The sequence below is a fragment of the Oncorhynchus kisutch genome, linkage group LG5 (assembly GCF_002021735.2).
Source record: "Oncorhynchus kisutch isolate 150728-3 linkage group LG5, Okis_V2, whole genome shotgun sequence".
NCBI lineage: Eukaryota > Metazoa > Chordata > Actinopteri > Salmoniformes > Salmonidae > Oncorhynchus > Oncorhynchus kisutch.
Genome location: NC_034178.2, coordinates 54,778,475 through 54,786,092, shown reverse-complemented (window position 1 = coordinate 54,786,092; position 7,618 = coordinate 54,778,475). Strand labels below are relative to the sequence as shown.

The 7,618-nt window shown below is 40.3% G+C and overlaps 1 long non-coding RNA gene across 1 annotated transcript; it reads left to right on the top strand.

Moving 5' to 3' along the window:
* Positions 1-1,141: 1,141 nt before the first annotated feature.
* LOC116374223 (uncharacterized) lies at positions 1,142-1,460 on the top strand. Its single transcript, XR_004210084.1, has 2 exons — positions 1,142-1,185; positions 1,292-1,460. It is a non-coding gene; the product is annotated as an uncharacterized LOC116374223 (long non-coding RNA).
* The last annotated feature ends 6,158 nt before the right edge of the window (positions 1,461-7,618 follow it).

Here is a 7,618-nt window from a genome sequence, read left to right as displayed (position 1 = left end):
ACAATGATCAGCTTTGGTATTGACATCAGTGAGCAGGCTTTCCAATTGAGGAGAGACACATGGGCAGGCCTCAATGTTCCCTCAAATAAAAATTGTCACTGAGCAAATTTCAAGTCTGCTGTCTGCAAACTTGAACATTGTGAAAATTGTGAAAATCAATTAGGCTACTGTGGCTATTTGATCATAATGTAGACCTACCAGAGAGGCATACCATCAAAAACAATGGTGTTCAATATTCAGCCTACAGTAGAAGCCAATGTGTGGTGTTCAATATAGGACTATGTACATTCCATGAGACTCCATGAGACTTTTGAAAAAAACATGCATGGTTTGACATTAACCTGTTCATCCACTTGTCCTTCAAACTTTGTCCTTCAGACAGGGACATTTCTGAAAATGTTGTTGTTTGATGCAACAAAAAAAAACTTTACAAAATAAAATGCATTATTATTCCCATACCATTATTATAGAGAATCAGACAAATGATGATACCTTCTGCCTACTGGCTACTTAGCTCAAGACCGTAACACTGCCCCTTTACGACAAAAAAGCTATTTTCCAACTCCCTTTTCAAAGATGTCTAGAAATGTACATGTTTTGTAGGAAGAAATTACTCCCCCATTAATGACTATAAATGATCTATAACTAGACTAATAACTCACTAACTAGCAAAGGATATGAACCAATGTGCACAGGTGGCTACATGCAGCTCTCGCTCTCGCGTGCTTCTACACCTGCATTGCTTGCTGTTTGAGGTTTTAGGCTGGGTTTCTGTACAGCACTTTGAGATATCAGCTGATGTACGAAGGGCTATATAAATACATTTTATTTTATTTGATCTCAAAACAAGTGCATCTACTCAGAACCACTCACGCTGTAAACACAGTCCAGTTCAAAGTGAATGGCACAGATCCATATATGGCAATGGTCTATTTGCATATAGGCCTACTGTCACGAACCCCGCTTCCTGAGTCTGTGTTTGCCTGTGTTTCTGTCCTGGAGTGTGTTTCCGGTGTCCTGGAACGCACCCTGTCTGGTTGCCGGGCGAATTAGCTTGTTGGGAGATCGATGTTCACCCGCACCTGTATCCCATCAGTAATCTGCACACCTGTCCTGATCATCACCTCTCCCCTTCAAAAGCTCTGACCTGACATCCATTCCCTGCCGGATCGTTAGCCATGAACAGTATGTTGTGCCCACGAACCAGCCTCCAGTTTATAGAGTTTGTTTTGTTTTATTGTTTTGTACGTCTTGCTTGCCTTTAACTTACCGCCGTTTGTTTTGTCTACAGCCATTCACCCGGAACCCATACCCCATCCCTGTCTGCTCGTCGCCAGTGTGTTGTTATCCATTGGATCTGCCTATCCACTCCCATCAACCCACCTCCGCTGCCCGCTCCTCCACCCGGAACTATCTACCTCCACGTTCTCATTGATTAATAAATACTCACCATCTTTATACTCACCTTGTCCTGGTCTGCTTCTGGGTCCAATTCTGGTAAACCTTGACACCTACTGGAGCTCTGATTGGTTATGCCGCACTGGTCTGTGTATAGTACGGGCTGAGTCGTGCAATAGAATCCTACTCCGATGCTTTCTGCCTATAACAAATGTTACAATGTTGCATTGAAAGTGTATAATATTGCATTGATTCGATCACAATTCCCACAGCAAAGGAAACGTTGATAGTGTTAACTAAGGGGGAACAGGGCCGTCCTTAACTTTCTGCCGCCCTACACAAGACCCCTCCAAAGCTAGATTAGTCCGTTGTACTGCCAACTGGTGAAGCGTGATTCACCCCTCCAGAGAATACGTTTCCATTGGTCCAGAGTCCAATGGAGGTGAGCTTTACACCACTTGGTGGCTGCTCAGCTATGGACCCCATTTCATGAAGCTCGTCAAACAGTTATTGTGCTGACATTGCTTCCAGACGCAGTTTGGAACTGGGGAGTGAGCGTTACAACCAAGGATAGACAATTTCCTCAGCACTCGGTGATGCCGTTCGCTGAGCTAGTGTGGCCTGCCACTTTGGGGCTGAGCCTTTGTTGACTGGGGCAGCTCTAGCAGGGCAGACATTTGACGAACTGACTTGTTGGAAAGGTGGTATCCTATGACAGTGCCACGTTGAAATTCACTGCAAGGTTTTCCTATGGAGATTGCATGGCTAAGTGCTCATATTTTATACACCTGTCAGCAACAGATGTGGCTGAAATAGCCAAATTCACTCATTTGAATGGGTGTCCACATACTTTTGTGTATACATAGTGTATGTGGTAAACCTACCATTTTGTAAAACACAACAATAAAAAATCCAGCTTACTGGGGTGTAGCCTACCATGTTGGACAGCAATGGAATTTTATGAATGCCCACCATTTGTAAAATTTGCCATTTCATTGGCTTTAAATTTGGATATTTAACTTCTTCAGGATTGGTGGGTCATTGAGACTGGTGTTTTGTGGGTACTATTTAATGAAACTGACAGTTGAGGACTTGTGAGGCATCTATTTCTCAAACTAGACACTAATGTACTTGTCCTCTTGCTCAGTTGTGCACCGGAGACTCCCACGCCTCTTTCTATTCTGGTTAGAGCCAATTTGCACTGTTCTGTGAAGGGAGTAGTACACAGCGTTGTACCAGATTTTCAGTTTCTTGGCAATTTCTCACATGGAATAGCCTTCAATTCTTAGAACAAGAATAGACTGACGAGTTTCAGAAGAAAGGTCTTTGTTTCTGGCCGTTCTGAGCCTGTAATCGAACCCACAAATTCTGATGCTCCAGATATTCAACTAGTCTAAAGAAGGCCAGTTTTATTGCGTCTTTCATCAGAACAACAGTTTTTAGCTGTGCTAACATAATTGCAAAAAGGTTTTCTAATGATCAATTAGCCTTTTAAAATGATAAACTTGGATTAGCAAACACAACGTGCCATTGGAACTCAGGAGTGATGGTTGCTGATAATGGGCTTCTGTACGCCTATGTAGATAGCCCATAAAAATAATCCGTTGTTTCCAGCTCCAATAGTCATTTACAACATTAACAATGTATACACTGTATTTCTGATCAATTTGATGTTATTTTAATGGATAAAACATTAGATTTTCTTTCAAAAACAAGGACATTTCTAAGTGACCCCAAACTGTTGAACCATAGTGTAGCTCACTGGCATATTACATCATTTATGCAGCAGCATACAAGACATTTTTGGACTCACATTGTTGTGCTGTGCTCACTTGAACAGGAAGGTGGCGCAGTGGTCCTTCGTGGGCAAATCTTGTCATCAAACCTTGGCATCAAAGTCTGGCATTCTCTGGATTTATGGTGCTTTCAAGACAACTTGGTACTTGATGGAAAAAACATGGTCTAATCATGATGATGTCAGTGATCTTCAAGTTGTAGCTCTAGAAAGAAGCCTGTGTTCCCGACTTACAATTCCGAGTTGGATGACCGTTCAAAACGTATTTTCCCAGCTGGAGCTCATTTTTTCCCAGAATCCCAGTTGTCTTGAACTCACTGACGTCAGACATCCCAGTTCCAAGTTAACATTTGTTTTGAGCGTGGCAGAAATCATGCTGGATTGACAACATGGCCAATGTTGAATGTTTATCATTTTAAGCTTGGAAAAGAGACCGTTAAACCCATACTTTGGACCACACACCCACTCCACTGACTAGCAGATCAGTGATTGCTTTGCTTGCAGTTAGCCAATGATTCCTTCTGAACCACTCATTGTTGAATTTGCGTTTTCCAACTTGTTGTGTAATATTTATGGCCAATGGCCGTTTTTTTCCCGGGTTCCCATTGTCTTGAACTCACTGAAGTCAGATTTGAGGTTAAAACCGATACATTTTATCCATAATTTCTCTTCATTATTTATCTTCATAGGACAAGGATTAACAAGGATTTGCCAATAGATTGTCGACTTGGTTCATGATGATGACTGCTAACTAAGATCTAATCTATGCTACTGTAGGTATAACGTGATTTGATGTTATTTGTATCTGTGGCCAATGACCTTGAGCCTTCTTGGATGGGCACTTCTAATGTAACTTGAATTTTTTAGCTCTACAGAACACTGAACCAATCACAGCACAACTAAAGAACAATACAAACCCCTACACTTAGTATTTTCCGCTGGCTGACCCACAACCACAGAAAGCACTGAGCTGTATTTTGAAGCTGCCTTACTCAAGAAAGCAAAAAAGAGACCATGTTTGAATGCAGCTTTATTAACTCAATTATTTATTTTTAACATTGTTTGCAAACTGGTATGTGACACTATTAATGCCAAAATAACATGCAAAACAGGCAAGCCCCACCTGCTCTGAATGATGGGTCGCCACTGCATGATTTATGTTTGCCGATGTTTTTGAAGGAATGTTGGAGGAGTGCTGCAGCGATGAGTCTCTCCAACAGCACCCTGGAAAGGCGCGCAAGGAATGGACAAGCAAAAATATTTTGCACCCCTGCCTTTGACAAAGTGGGCACTTCTTATCACAGGGCGGCATCAACACTCACCTAAAAAGCCAATATGCTACTGGTTGAAAGAAACTGTCGTTGTTTTTGGCCAGAATTATGTGAGGGCTCTATGTGTTGTTGGGGGTGCGTCTTGGTCAGTTTAGCTCAGGAAATGCCACCCTCGTCAATCTTCCGCCATTGGCGGCCACCTAATCCTACCTGATGAGCGGGCATGCCGTGAGGGAGAGAACTCTAGATAGTTTAGTTCAGAAATCAAATGTTTCTATAAAGTTTCTGCCTTTTCCCTACATTTCACCCATCTAATAAGTCCATTTAATATTGAACAACATCACAAAATAGATGTTGGCCTATGTCTTTAATTTAGTCTTAATATGATACAGGAAATGTTGACAATTTCAAAAGAACAGAATATCATATTTTGAGTTGACTCTATAGACGAATATATTAAAGCTCTGAGGTTCAACTTTAAGACATATTTTAAAACTCTTTTTATACTCACCTCATGTCTTGATAATATGAATGAGAAAGTAGTCAATTTTATTTTTAAATAAGTATTTGTCCATTTCTTCCATAGTTTCAATTTTAAAAAATATGCATGAGCCTTCACAAGACTATAGCATTTGAATGTTGTAGTGCTGCCCTACTCTGGCTGGCGAGGACACTTTGGTGGAGCCATTGAATAAAATGAATTACAAGGAAGTAAAGCTTTTTAGCTTTTGAACCTGTGTTAAAAATTCTCTAGGTCTACATTTTGGCCTGTATAGTATGGACTATCCTATTTGTAACGTATGAGACGTCAATATTCTAGAACAACCTCAGGTGCTATCACAGCTGTTCACTTTACTGTCACTTGGATATTTTTTTTTAGAATCAGCTGATGATTGTTCAATGTTTACTTTCACAGATACTGTACATGCTTATTATACTGTTATACTTGTCATTAATACAAGGAACAAAAAAGTGTTTTGTCACACGATTTTGGAAAAGGAAAATGTTATAAGAATTTATTAAAATGTTGCATTCCCATGACACCAAAAGATGGTTCTAGTTTTAGGTCATACTTCAATGTAAAATAATAATATACACACAAACTAAAGAAGACTATTTTATTAACTTAACATCCGCACCAAGACAAGCAGACAGTCCAGACAGACAAACAGTACAGTAGGGGCTATACAGTACAATGCACAAGAAGAGTATAGGCTATTTTAAGAGAATGAATGCTGCTAATGAACAATAACTAGGCCCAATTGATTACCTTTGAATCTTCTTTGAACTGTCGGATCTGAATACATGGGCTGGATGGATTGCTTCGATACTCCAGCAATTGAATTGTAAGTCGTTCATATGCTAATAATCCAAATATTCTACTTAAAAAGATACTGCACTGCTACTCTCAGCATTCATTATTCTTGTAAAAAAATATCCTGCCACATCAACAGACTGCAAACAAGTATTTCTGGAAGTGCACCTAATATGATGCTTTTGAATGCCAAGGTCGATGTAAATGTTATTATACATTTATTTAACTAGTCAGTTAAGAACAAATTCTTATTTTCAATGACGGCCTAGGAACAGTGGGTTAACTGCCTGTTCAGGGGCAGAACAACAGATTTGTACCTTGTTGGCTCGGGGGTTTGAACTTGCAACCTTCCGGTTACTAGTCTAACACTCTAACCACTAGGCTACCCTGCCGCACCTTACTGATGCGTTATCTCCATGTTATACTGCATACCCAGTTCTTTCAGCGCCCGGAAGATTAACTGGAGGAGCTCCTGACATACACTATATATGCAAAAGTATGTGGATCCAGCTATTTCAGTCACACCCGTTGCTAACAGGTGTGTAAAATCAAGCACACAGCCATGCAATCTCCATAGACAAACAGTGGCAGTAGTCCTTACTGAAGAACGCAGCACCATCATAGGACGCCACCTTTCCAAAAAGTCAGTTCGAAATGTATGTCCTGCTAGAGCTTCCCCGGTCAACTGTAAGTGCTGTTACTGTGAAGTGGAAACTTCTAGGAGCAACAAAGGCTCAGCTGCGAAACGGTAGGCCACACAAGCTCACAGAACGGGACCGAAAGATCAAAATAAGTTGAACTGTCCATTGAGGTTTTTCATGTATTGCTGCCATATAAACTCTTGAATATTTTTTTTGTACAACAGTTCATGTAGAAACACTCATGGCAATTTTTGGTAATCACGTGACATGTTATTAGATTATTATTCTGCAAACATAGTGTTACCTTTTTTTGTTGATAACCGCAAGTGGGGATCAAACCTGGGACCTTTGGGGTATTATCTCTGGAATTAATACACAGCACCACAGGGATGGGACTAACACAAATACTAAACTGTTTGTACATGTAGTCTGACTTCCAGGATGCAGTCTTTGGTTTTGCAGAGATAAGATAACTAAATCAAGAAAAATAAGTGGCCCCTACTTACTCTACCAAAATCTTTATATACTGTAAGTTTCAGATGTTTCAACTTTGATTTTACTTGCAAACTTTATTTTAGAATCACAATAATGTTAAAATATTGCCTGACTGAATATTGGTGAGCTGTAAATAGATGTGCATATCTACTAAAACATATGAAACTTAATTTTAGTGCAAAGGGAAATGCAATTGGGATTGGGATACTTATGAGTTAACAATTACTTTTTTCTCTCGATTTGATATCCTCTTATGTCCAAACGCAAATACTAAGACTTGGAATTCTTAGACTGTATGGGTTATATCCTCTTTAAATCGGCATATTCCTTCAAAGCTCAGTTGTCCTGAGTCTGCACAACTCTGCCAGGACCTAGGATCAAGAGAGACGCTCAAGTGCTTTAGTACTATATCTCTTGACACAATGATGAAAATAATCATAGCCTCTAAACCTTCAAGCTGCATACTGGACCCTATTCCAACTAAACTACTGAAAGAGCTGCTTCCTGTGCTTGGCCCTCCTATGTTGAACATAATAAACGGCTCTCTATCCACCGGATGTGTACCAAACTCACTAAAAGTGGCAGTAATAAAGTCTCTCTTGAAAAAGCCAAACCTTGACCCAGAAAATATAAAAAACTATTGGCCTATATCGAATCTGAGGTGTGGGAGCCTGACAAACCGGCTGAGGCATGACGTGGGGTG